The following is a 13,415-nucleotide window of genomic DNA, read 5'->3' on the forward strand; positions in this document are numbered from 1 at the left end:
TGTCTTCCTGTGTCAATCTCTAGCACAGGGCTTCCCAAACTTTTCGCCTCTTGGCGCCCATGTGGTCACATTTTTACAGCCCCTGGCTTGGGAAATGACAAGGCTGCCTGCAGTCTCATCCACTGCCCAGGCCCCACCTGGTCCAGAGCAGAGAGGATCAAAAACTTGGCACACCTGTAGTCTATCTGCACACCCGTGAGCCCCTAGCCTACTGTGGAGAAGCACTGACCTGAACTAATGCCCTCATTTTATCAATGATGAACAACATAATGTCAGAAAGCTTAGGTAACTTGCCCAAAGTGAAAGCTTCAGCTGTTAGCTGAAGCATCTCAGCTCTTCTTCATCCTGGGCCAGCCTGGGCTTATTCGTAAGACTAGTACGAGAATCCGTTTTGGGAAGGAAAGGTCTTTGCTTGGGGAAAGAAGCTGGTATAATCTGTATAGGTGTTGAATATTGACAGGAGCCAAAGTTCAGTAAAGTGAGATGGTCACATTGTCCCCTTGTGAAATGAGAGTGATCGAGGTTTGGTTCCTGAGGTGGAAGGTCAGAGAAGAGGACATGAGGGCAGAGAAAGGAATGGGGTGGTGGGATGGACCTGGGCATTGGGGAGACAGAATGATGGGTGAAGGGTCAGTGGAACTCCTGAAATGGCGTGACCGAGGACACTAGAATTACAAGAATGTCTAATGTCATTTCGAAGTTTTATTATAGTGCAAAGCCCCCTCCCCCCCCACATCTACGTACTGTACTCATGATGTGCTGTGAGCACTTTGTTTTGGGCAGGGGTTGGAACTTGGAGAATGGGCTATGCTTTATTCACATCTGGGTCGGTACAATATGGGCAGACACAGTGTAAAGTAGAAGCCCGAAGACAGAGGAGACCAGACTGATAAGCCCTGGGGAACTCACAGAAATCTTGGGGTGGACATTAGAGATCCACTAGGCATGGACTGCAGCTTGAGTCTAAAGGGAGACCCCAGCTGACATCTGGGGAAGCATATAGTTACCAACGAACATAAAACCCAGAAAAACAAAACTGGGGATCATACACCCTCTATGTACTCTTTTGGAAACTTGTTTTCTCTTTCATTTAAGAGTAACATATCAAGAACATTTCCCCCATGCCTACAACTGTCCTATTTAATAGCTGCGGTGGATACTACATTGTTTCCAAGTTTGAGCTGTTTAAAAACATGTTTTTCATTTTTTTATACTTTGTCTCTGCCTGGGATGGTCAAAGGGGTTGCAGAGCCAGGGGGAGGAGGCGAGCCTAGACCTCCTTCAGGTTAGATCAAGCAGGACAGTATTGAAACAGAGAACTGTGAGTGGGGGATGCACTTCGGGGCACAGTCAGATTGGCAGGAACAGAAATGGGTCAGGGACTATATCAGCACAAGCAGTCAGGGTGGTGAGCAGGGAAAGGGCTGAGGGAGCAAGGACACGGTGTGGCTGGGGGCAGGGGAAGGGCTGTAGCCAAAATGGAAATAGAGGAAACATAGAGGCTTCTTGTGCCAGGCAAGCTTTGCAGCTCTGCGTCGCCTTTTCATGGGAAAAACCTGGCGTCTCCATTAGCAATCATGTCCTAGGATGTTTGAGGCACGTCATAAAGGGTCTATTATAGTTCCTCAGCTGGAATCTGGCTGTTTGGGGACAGAGGCCAGATACCTTTGGTGGTAGTGAAGCTTTCCAAGTTTTGAAACTCTAAACTAGATCCTGGTGATAATCATGGACTCTCTGGGTCTGCTTGAATACCTCCAGTGATGGGAAACTCACTACTTCCTGATGAATCTCCTCTGGAGAGAGTTATACTGGATCACTGGAAAGTTATTTCTATTGCTCCATCATCTAGACCCCGGCCTTGATTCTGTGAGATATTATCCCAGGGCTTTGGACAGTGATGACGCCACCGGGCATGGGCTGGGCGATGGTCAGTGGTGAGGCCCAAGAACCAAAAGGGATAACGGAGCTGATTTTATGGATCATCGTTTTAGAATGGGCCACAGACCTTGACTCAAGGCCCATCCTAAGTCTGTCTTGTTCTGGGACGAAACTGAATCCCCCTGCGTTCTCATCGTCATGGCTGAGGCGTGGTCGCCGTGAGTTAGCCAGCCCCCAGCTGACCAGACACAGGAGGGACCCCAACTGAGACCGAGAGAACCACGCAGAAGAGCAGCTGAGCCCAGCCCAAATGGCCAATCCACAGAGTCAAAAGCTAACTAAATGGTTATTGTTTAAAACCACCAAGTTTTGGGGTGGTTTCTTATATGGCAAAAGCTAATTGATAAAATTCTCCCAAGAGGGTCCATTTAAATTTCCTTCATACCAGCCTGTACTCTCTTCTGGCTGGCCATCTTGAAGATCTGTTTACTGAATCACAAAGGATGCCACATGAGGAAGGACTGATGGATGAATCAGATCTCTCTCAGCAGTGAAATGACAATTTACAAGCATGACTCCTTGACTGGTGGCCACTAGTGTCATCTTGGTCTGTGCCAGACTGAGTGTCATCATCCTATAGCTCTCTAAGGACTGGGCTCTGAGCTTCCCATGTAAAAAACCACGTATAGCCCCTTAGCCCCAAATGGAAACATAAAGCTGCATATTGATTTGCAGTAAAGGGTCTCGTTTTCCTTTCCTGCTAAAACAGACACTTGACAACACATTCAAATATAAGGTTCCCCTTACTTGCAATTTCCATATAGGCCTTCTCGACAGACTGGAGATTAGCAAAACCATATTTCTTATGAAAACAAGCTGTTGAAATCCACAAAAATTCAGACATCAGTTTGAATCCAAAAGTCGAACTGTGTTGTCCTTTTTGGAAATCAAATACAGTATCAACATAATTGGGAACTGTGGACTAAAGGGGAGGGTGGGGGTGGGAGTGTAACGAGGAGTGAGGAAGTCGTTTCCATGAAAACAATACAAGCAGGATCTTGAGTGTAGATGAGATATCAGTGCCAATTACCTCAGAGCCAAAGACATGAATACTGCTGAGCCACATGTCAGAGCTGAACTAAGAAACTGAAGAGCTTGCCTTTTCTATATGACATAGTAAGACGTTGTAAAGGCACTTATCAGGCCTTAGAGAGAGTTTCAGCTAACATCAGGCAATTTTGTTATGTAAAATAGAAAATAGCTCAGATAGGTTTATTGTACATTTATCTTGAAAAAATTAAGGAGTTGAGGGGGGAAATTTCATAAAGGAAGGAAGCATAGAGGGGGAGCCCAAAATATGCACACGAATCCCCCTCAAATCCCTGGCTGATTCCTAAAATACACCTACTCAGGGTAAGCACCAAGGAACCCAGGAAAATGCAACAGCTAGAAGCTGAAATATCTGAGGAGCAGTTTCCAAGAATGCAGTTTGGAGCTCAAGTGCCACCGAGTAAGACAAGCTTGGTAAATACCTCACGCTTCTCACTGAAACCACAGAAGAACCAAGCCTTAGGACTAGGATTATGCCCTAGGACTAGGGCTAAATCAAAATAGATCTACCTTAACAAGGTCTAAAACTAAGCTTTCATAAGATCAAGGCAACCTTCCAGTAATTTAGCTGCCTGATAGAAGAAAATACAATACGATTCAGAGGAAGAGAATAGAATCCAGCATCTACAAGGTATCACTATATATCCAGTTGTTTGCTTTTGTATCCTGGATATCCTGTAGTATCCAGGATATAAAAGGATACAAAAGCAAACAACTAGATATGCAAAGAGGCAGGAAAATATGACCTATGAGGGAGAACAATCAATATAAGCAGACATGCAGATGACCCAGAGGTTGGAATTAGCAGACAAGGACGTAAAAATTACTCTTATAACCATGACAAAAAGAAATTACAGGAAAAGACAGATATAATGATGGAAGACATGGGACATTTCTGGAGGATATATAATGGAGAATACAGGAGAGATGTGGAAACTCTGAAGAGGGTGGAATGGCCAAGTGCCTTAAGCGATATATCAACCCAAAGCAACTTGTGGTTCTTGTTTGCATCCTGATTGAAATAAACCAACTATCAAAAAATAAATGAGACAATCAGGGATATTTGAAAACTGACAGGATTTTTACCATTAAGGAATTATTGTGGGCTTTTTTTTAGGTATGACCATAGTGTTGTTATACACATACAAAAAAGAGTCCTCACATTTTAGAGATACATACTTCATTATTACTGACTGAATGATGGAATGATTTGCTTTAAAACAATATGGCAGTTGGGGGAGGGAGCAGATGTTAATCGAAAGTGGAGAAATAAATGAAATAAGATTGGGTATATGTAGATGATTGATTGACACTAGTAATGCATATGTGAAGATTCTTGTAATATTCTCTATACCTTTGTGCATGCTTGAAAAGCCCATAATAAAAAATTATGGAAGGAAAGGAGGGAGGGTGGGAAGGAGGAAAAGAAATCTTTCCTCCTACATTTGTGACCAGGGTGCATTACAGTTCCCGAGCCAACCCTGGCTAAGCCAATCTCTGCCTGTCAATGGTGAGTTTTGGAATTAGGTCAGCCCTTCTTAAGCACGCATCCATGTAATCTGCCAGTAACGCAGGCTACTTTGGATTTGCATTTTCCAAACCAAATTTCCTTGCTGAACTTCAGATGTGGGGTCCAGTGCCTCTCGTGGACGTCTACGTCCAAGCGCTGTTTACCAAGTCCTAGTTCAGCCCTTCTCTCCCATCCGTGTTGGTTCCTAGTACTGGGTCTGACTACGACTACCTGGCCTCCAGAAGTGGACCTGGGAAATAATCTCACCATGTATGAACACATCTCCCAGAGGATAACTTCTGATCTCCCTACTACTGGGACCTGCCCATCTGATAAGCTCTGGTACTAATGACTGGTTGCCTGTGGGCATTGTTTCTTCTCTATGTAGTTGCTTCTCCAAGGTTGGCATCTATAGTTGGATCATTCCCCCCCATACCTGTTGACCAACGTAAGTCAATCTGAATCTTTTTCTTTATGCTCAATAAGGAGGAAGCATTTGCAAAAGCATTGACCGTCCTAGGGCAGGAAAAGAGACTGGTTTAGGGGTAGAGGGAAGCACCCAACAAATGCCAAAAGTGAAACTTCCACCAACCAAGCAAAGCAAACAATATCACTAAGTGCTCTTCAAAGAACTGGAACACATGAGAGGATGATCTTGTGACTGACCAGGAATCAAGGGTTAGTTGTCTCATCTGTTTGCTATGAAATAGGAGACGCAAAATAACTTTGTCAGATCCTAACTTGAACCTCATGACCAGTTTCTGCAGACGCATAGTCACAGGAATGGGTTTTTGCGTGACAAAGCCATGCAAATACAGAGCCATGTTTTTTAAGCTCACAGAGTCACCTACAAAATTATGTTCCCTCAAAATGAAAAACCTGGCCCCACTGAGAAATGATCACCCCAGCTTCACCCATATCCATACCCTCTCGGTCCTTTCACACTTAACGAGAACAACCAGAAAAAAAGACTCTTTCATGGTCAAAGACTTGTAACTCAGGAGTTGATAGCACCCCCGGCAGCTGCTCTGGAGGGTCAGACCTCAGCAGAGTCTGCACATAACTTTGGGGCCTCAGAATACCGAGTCACAACTCCTTTTGGCCATTCCTGAGCTTTACACAGATGTAAGCAGCTTGACTACATAAAGTTAGCAAGCTCTCTTTGCTTGAACAACATGAGCCTGCGTTGCTGGGTTTACTCTCCTTACAATTCTTTTGGCACCAGTTCTGGCACAGGGCTCTGCCGAGGCTGAGTTCCCCAACCGGCGTGTGGAGCACAATTTCCCCCTTTTAGGTCAAAGCTCGGCGCACTCCCTCATCACAGTGACTCTCTCCACCGTGTCAATTAACAACATTTACGAAACAAATGCTGGCAAGGTGGGAACTATCTTGAGTTTCTCCTGCCATACCCAGCATTTCACAAGATTGAAACACGTGCACAAACTTGCCACAGCAGGCTAGGACTATAAAAACACATTGATATGCACCTCTTCTAAACATGGCCGAATGAAGAACCCAGTCGTGACAAGGGTTGTGAATTGTCCAGTGGCTCTCGAAGGGTACAGATGAGCCCACAAAGAATGGTCTTCCTGTGTTGGTTTCTTAGGCAGTGTCAGGCTGCTCCCTTGCTGGCTCACCAAAGGGTGGGAAATTCTACTGAAAAATGTCTTTTCCCAGCCCTTGGGGCTGCGATGAGACCTCTTGTGGCGAGATGGACAAATCTGGGCTTGTGGTCTCGTAGAAATCAGAGCATTGGACCACGGTCAGCACCACAGTGAGTATGGTTTCCTACTGGCCAGCACTCCCCAATCTAGTCAACTGCACTTGCCCTGACTCTCTCCCTTCCCTTTAGCCACCCAGGGCTGTCTCCTCCCCCTTTCCCCCAAGGGCGCCAATGGCTTAGTAAATACCCTTGCGTGTAGTTAGTAACACCAATTGTTGTAACCCAGCTTTCACCTCCCACTCCCCGGGAAATCATACTTGGCACTAGAACAGGTAACTTTGGAAGGCCTGCCTTTGTCCTTTACTCTGAAAACTGCTCATCTTTATTCTCCCCCCACTTCCCACCCTCCTCTGACTGAGTGGTCTTGGCTCATCACACAATTAGTCCTCGACACTGCTAATTGGACTAGGGTTGATTCTGGCTTAAGCTGGGCCAACCAGATTCTCTCTCTCGATATTCAATAGTGGCCCTGGAAGTCAATCAAGGGAGGCTACAAGTCACAAGGCAATGGTGAGTGGGGGCCAGGATCAGTGCCAGAGAAACTCAGAGCCTGTGCATGCTGACCTGAGGGAGGAGCCCAGCAGAAGAGACGGGTCCGCCCTCAGACCAGAACGAAACACAGGATAGCTGAGAAGTAGGGGTGAAGGGTTTCCCAGAGCTACGTCTTCTCAACTAATTCCATTCTGAGTGGGTTTCTATTTCTTACAACAAAGCACTCCTTGATTGAAAACACGCTCACAAGTTGCCCCAACTCTGGCCTTTTCTCAGTCCTCGTCCTCCTTCAGCATTTGACACTGTCACGCCCACTTTCCTTAACCTCTCTCCACTTAACAAGGTGCTCCAAAATCCTCTTCTCGTTTTCCTTCTTCAATTGCTCCCTCCACCTTCTTTGTAAAGCTATCTAATAAGACTCAGGATTTGGTCTTCTAGCCTAGTCTTCTCGGAAGATTCTATCGGTCCCGTATCTTCCTCTACTGAGTCTAGGCAGCAGATGCCAGCCCTGACTTCCCCCTCCAAACCCAACTGCATTTTTAACTCTCTGATGGATATCTCTACTTAGGTGATTCACAGTCATCCAACCTCTTAAAATGGAAATTTGCTGTCTTTCTCCCTCAAGCCAACCTCTCTCTTGACTTTCTTTCCCATTTCCTTTGAAAGGAGCATGTTCCTTCAGTCACATCCCCGGGGACCCTCACGTTAATTCTGCACCACATGGTGATTGCTTGCTTAGTATCTGCCTACCCCCTGGCACAGGAGCTGCATGACAGCCTGGATTACATTGAGTGTGATATACAACTGTACCTTCACTCCCAGGGTCTGGTACATGGCGCTATTTAAGTGTTTGTTGAATAAATGAAGGAATTTATGGTTAGCTTTTATTTTCCCTTCTGTTTCACTCCTCTGGTTTCTCTAATATACACTCACCAAGCCCTCCAGATTCTTCCCTCCCAATGTCTCTTTCATTGTCCCCTTCCTCCCCATTCCCTTTGCATCCGGGCCAGAGCCTGATCACTACCCATTAGAGCTATGCAGAAGCAAGCTGGTTTCCCTGACGTCAATTAACAATCTGACAAGTGGAATTCTGGGAAGATGGTGGCAGCAGAGTCTGACATCCTCCAAATTCCCTCACATAAACAGACAGGGCAACTAGAAAGAAAAGCTAAAAACCTATGCACAATTGCAAGAAAGCTTGGTAATAAGGTTTGCTCTGATCACCTGGTGTTGGCGCCTGTGCAGGAGGAAGCAGAGGGAAGGAGAAAGGTAGTCTCAATCTGCCCCGAGAGCAGGAAAACCCCAAATGCCAACAGGTATTCACTGGGAAGGACATAGGGCCAATCTGGAAAAGCAGCTAAAACTGGGCGGAGTTTTGCCCCCGGTATACACATATATGCAGATGTCACACACTAGGTTATAAGGGCTGTTCGTGAGATAAAGAAGTTCAGTCCTTGCCCTTGCATGTGTATCATGGAACAGGCTATAAAACAGGACACACACAGAAACACGCATGCACACTCCACTGTGTTTAACTGAACTGCAGGACTCTCTCAGGAGGCTTAGACTTCTGCCTTACTTCATGGTGACTTGATGATTCGGTTATAACTGACACCAAGTCAAACTCAGAAACACGTCGTTTTTGTTGAGGTCACATGGCAACTCAAGTTGGCCACCACTGCATCAGAAGCAGGTCTGAAAAGGTACTTGTGTGAGTCTGGAGAGACACTATACAAACATGTCACAGTCAAAACCATCACGAGTTCAAAAATGACTATTTCCCATCAAGTCTTGGTGTATTCAGGTCTTAGGGGGTCACTCACATCATCATTCCATAGAATCCCAAATATGTGAAAATCTAGTTTGCAATGAGCAGAATCACAACAGAGTTTAGAGAAAGTTCTATAATCATCTAGCCCAACCTTATTTTACAAATGAAGAGACTAAGGTCTTATCAATGAGACCACATCCTACCCAAAGGAACCAGTAACTTATTGGAAACAAACAAACAAAAATACAGTTCATTTAGGAGACAATGAAGGGGGGATCAAGGCACACAGATGTGCCTTTAATTTCCCTTTATAAGGAAAAGAAAGAAAAAATGCACGTATCCCTCCGATCTCAGTAGCCACACCAGTTTAAAGCCACACGTTGCTCAAAGGAAAAAAGCCATCAATCTGAGACTGACTTACCCAGTATCCTCTTAGCATGAGGAGCACAGAGGGGGGAAAAGGCCCTCTCTTCCTGATGTGACGACTTCGCAGCACTGTCCTCTGCCGAGGTCTGTCTCCCCCCAGGATCACATGCAAGTGTTCTATAAATGTGCATTGGCTTACGGTTGGGAACGCTGGCCTGGGAGGCAGCCGCGTATAAGCAATCTGACCCAGGCCAAGAGGCAGCTTTCCAGAAGGCTCTGTAGCCCAGAGGGAGGATCGCAGGGGGCAGAGAGGCTTGCAGGTACTCAGATCTGGCCTGCAGCTCTGTTTTTCTCGCTAAATTTATTTGGAATCTGAAGCCAGTTTCTACTGCCTTGGGCTGCAATTTAATTGACTTGGGGCAGTTCTAAATTTTGAAAAGGAACAGCCACTTTTCAAAACAAAGCAGCTTAAAAATAAAATAAAATAAAAAAGCTATGAAATTAGAAGAACGCCTGGCAAACAAAGACAGGTCATTGTCAGCTTCTACCAACCTCCTAAAACCAAATTGTCCTTTTGTGAAAATGTTGATATGCTCCCTTGAGAAAAAGAGAATGAGCAATTGCTGTGAGGCCAATTCTAAATGGCAAAGCTACCCAAAATTCCATCAGTATTTAATGGATTAAATGTGTAACCATACAATGGAACACTAAGCAACTGGTAGAAAGGATGTGGACTCTTTATGTACCAACACTGAAAACTCTCCAAGACACACCATTAAATGAAAAAAAAGTTAAGGTACACAACAGTGTGTATAATATGCTACCATTTTGTGTCAAAAAAAAAGGAGGATATGAATTTTGTGTGTGTACTACACTATGTATAAAATGTAGATTCTCCAAAAAATCATACTATACTATATTATATATATTATATGTATATGTACATATAATATAATATATATAATAATAATAATATATATAATATATATCCTATATATAAATTAATGAGTCTTTCTTAGATAAGAAAGAGTCAAATTTACATAAGAAATTAGTGACAGTGGCTGCCTCCAGGGAGGGGTAGAGACTGAGGAACAGAGAAAGAAGAAGATTGTCTCCTCACAAATTTCTTTTTCTGTTCTAGGAATTTCATCTCATATGAATCATAATTTTTCAAAGAAAATTTAAAAGGTAATCTACTTTCACTAGAGAGATTTAATTTTCCAAATTACTATTCAGAGCACTGAATTCTATTAACCATGACTCATCTCTTTTCTCATATTTAAATTTTTTGGTTGGGTTGGGAAGGAGATTCCTTAAAAAGACGGAGTTTTGCAATAACTAAAATCCTGTAATAGCAATGGACCTACCAGCCAGTCTTGAATGAGAAGTCTAGATTTTTAGTCCTGATTCATCTCCTTTCTAGCTGTGATTTGGATCAATTGTCCAATGCTTTGCACTATTTTACATTTCATCAGATGTAAAATAGTTCCACCCTCTATCTTCTCCACAGGTCCAGCATGGCATAAACAAGACATACTCTTTAAAAACAGAAAACACTTATTCAAAAATACAATTGTTGAAAGTGACAACATTTTACAATGTTTTTCTGAAGTTCTTGTGTAGTTCAACACTCAAATAATTTAAGTCAAATTTTCCCATAGGAATAAGCATAAAAGTAAAGGGAATGCTTTCAGAAGGCCTATATCTACAGCCATTGTGGCTTATTTTTACCTTAGCGCTGTTTTTAATTTTCTCAGTATCATCTCTCATATTGTTCACAGTGTCTTCTTCTTCTTTTTCTTCTTCTTCTTCTTCTTCTTCTTCTTCTTCTTCTTCTTCTTCCTCTTCCTCTTCCTCTTCCTCTTCCTCTTCTTCTTCTTCTTCTTCAAGATTTCATGCGGGAAGAGGAACAGGACTTTATCAGGGAAGAGTGTGTACTTCCAGGACTTTTTTCCAAGTCAAGTTGTTGTCCTTCAATCTTAGTTGTGGAGGGTGCCGTTCAGCTTCAAGTTGCTGTCATTTCAGTCTTAGTTGTGGAGGGTGCAGCTCAGCTCCAGGTCCAGTTGCTGTTGCTAGTTGCAGGGGGCGCAGCCCACCATTCATTGCCTGCAGGAGTCCAACCGGCAACCTTGTGGTTGAGAGCCCACTGGCCCATGTGAGAATGCAACCGGCAGCCTTTGAAGTTAGGAGCATGGAGCTCTAACCGCCTGAGCCACCGGGCCGGCCCCCAGAGTGCCTTCTTCTGAATTAACAACCTGGCCTATCATGGGGTCTGTTATGGTCTCCTACATGGCTTTCTATCACATCTAACGACGGCTCGCAGTTTAGTAATCCAGAAACTTTTTTTTTTTTTAGGCTTCACATTACTACCCATGCATAATGCTTGGGTAGAATAGTCTTGAGAGATAAAAATCTTTTTACGCTAAAACCACAGGCCAAAATTTCAATGCCTAATAGTGTGGTTCCCATATTTCTAAAAACTGCATGCGTCTGCTTATCAGCTGAAGTGGCGCCACCATGTGGCAATTTTGTAAGTGCAGTTTTAATCACTCATATGCCAGTCAGCCTTGAAATGATTCTTGACCAAAACACTAATTAACAAAAACAATATATATTTTTTAATTTGGGAAGATTTGAAATATTTCTAAATTTGTTCATAATGTGAGGTTTTATTAATACTTTTATTCCATTTACTTACTTGACCAATTCAAATTCACATAAACGCAACTCTGCTGAAAATGATGAGCATATATATGGCAGAGAACGCAAAGAAAACAAAATATTTCCCAGACAATGCAAAGAACCAATGATTATTTAAAAGTTCTGAGAGGAAAATAAATTCAAAGAATGTTCAGTAGGACAGTAAAAAGGTAGATTTGTAAAAATAAAAAGATAACATTTACGGTCCATTATCTCTGTACACTCCCATTAATGAAGCTAACAGAACACACAAATTTAACTCCTTTCTTTCAAGAGATTTTATTAAAATGATAGCGAAGGACAATTTTTTTTTTTTTAAGTTCGGTGGGACAATAACAAATCAAAATGGGACGGCACATCAGCTGGCAAATGATTACTCCATGTTTTTAGATAACAGGCCATAGTTGGAGGTCTGCTCATGGAAGAGTCAGGGCAGAGGGGTCTCAGCCTAGAGCTGGGGTGGGAGGGGGCAGAAGGGTTCAGCCTGAACCTGACTTAGTTTGCCCTGCAGACTCAGGAGAGGCTCTGAGACATTGGGAGCAATGGAGGGAGTAGAACTGGGGCTGAAAATTCAAAATAGGTGAGCCCCTTCATCATGTCCCACCCCTCCCCTGATGCTTACCAACCAGACAAAAGCAAAATCACAAACAAAACCCAAACCTCCCATATATTCTGAAATTAAAAACTCAATAGAAGGTTGAAGGCAAACGATAAAATATCTCAAAAAATAAAACTAAACAAAGATTTAAAATAGACAAATTGGAGAGGCTTAGAGAATCAATCCATGAGGTCCCACATCTGATTAACAGAAGGTGCAGACATGGAACCAAAATGTGGAAGGAAGAAATTGTGAAAGAAGTAATATAAGAATATTTCCCAAAGTTGAAAGTTGTGAATCTCCAGATTGAAAGGGCCCAGCAGGTACCTGGCACAGTAAGTTAAAAATGTCCCTCACAGTTCCCGTATGTGGGCTGGGCTCCATTAGGCAGCTTCCACGTTGGGGGAGGGCTTTCATGTGGCTGCAGTCAGACAAAAGCTAGAACCGGAGTCATCTGAAGGCTCAGTGGGTGGCTGATGGGGTCGGACTCACGTGGCTGGCAGGCGACACAGGCTTTGGCTGGGAGCTCATCTGTGGTCTACACACGGCTCTCCATGTGACTTGGAGCTTCCTTACAGCATGGCAGGTGGGTTCCAAGAGTAAATATTTCAACAGACAGGAAGTAGAAAATGCCAATCTCTTCAAGCCTGGATCCAGAAACTGGTGCAGCGTCATTTCCAGTGTATTCTATTGGTCAGACAGTCACTGGGCCCAGATTAAAGAGGAGGAGACATAGATCCCCCATGTCAGTGGGGAGGAGAGTCAAATAAGTCATGGCCATCTTCAATCCATCACCAATCCCACATGTTTCTAGAAACAAAACAAACAAACCAAAAAAACAGGTCACTTACAAATTAATGAGAATCAAAACCAGGTTCATGTTCCGGTACTCTCTCCCTTGTGTGTGTACCACACTCCAGCTCCAGGTGCCTTCCTGAAGTTTCTTGACTGTGCCAGAACTCATTTTTTTTGTCATTCCCTCTGACGAGAATACAATTTCCCTGTACCTTTGTGTGACTCATTACTTCTCATGATTCAAGTCTCATCTCAAATGTCACCACTTCAGAAAAGGTGTCCCTGCTCATCATATTTAAAATAGCAGTTCCCAGTCAGCATTTCTACCCTTCTCTAAATTCTTCATGGCACTTATCGTCACCAAGTCCTCCTCCTGGTGTTTGTTTTTGTGTATTATCTGTCTCCTCCACGAGAGCAGGGACTCTGTCTTATTCGGCGTATTTCTAGTGCCTAGCAGTCCCCGAAATGTTGA

Source organism: Rhinolophus ferrumequinum, chromosome 16, assembly GCF_004115265.2.
Source record: "Rhinolophus ferrumequinum isolate MPI-CBG mRhiFer1 chromosome 16, mRhiFer1_v1.p, whole genome shotgun sequence".
Taxonomy (NCBI): Eukaryota; Metazoa; Chordata; class Mammalia; order Chiroptera; family Rhinolophidae; genus Rhinolophus; species Rhinolophus ferrumequinum.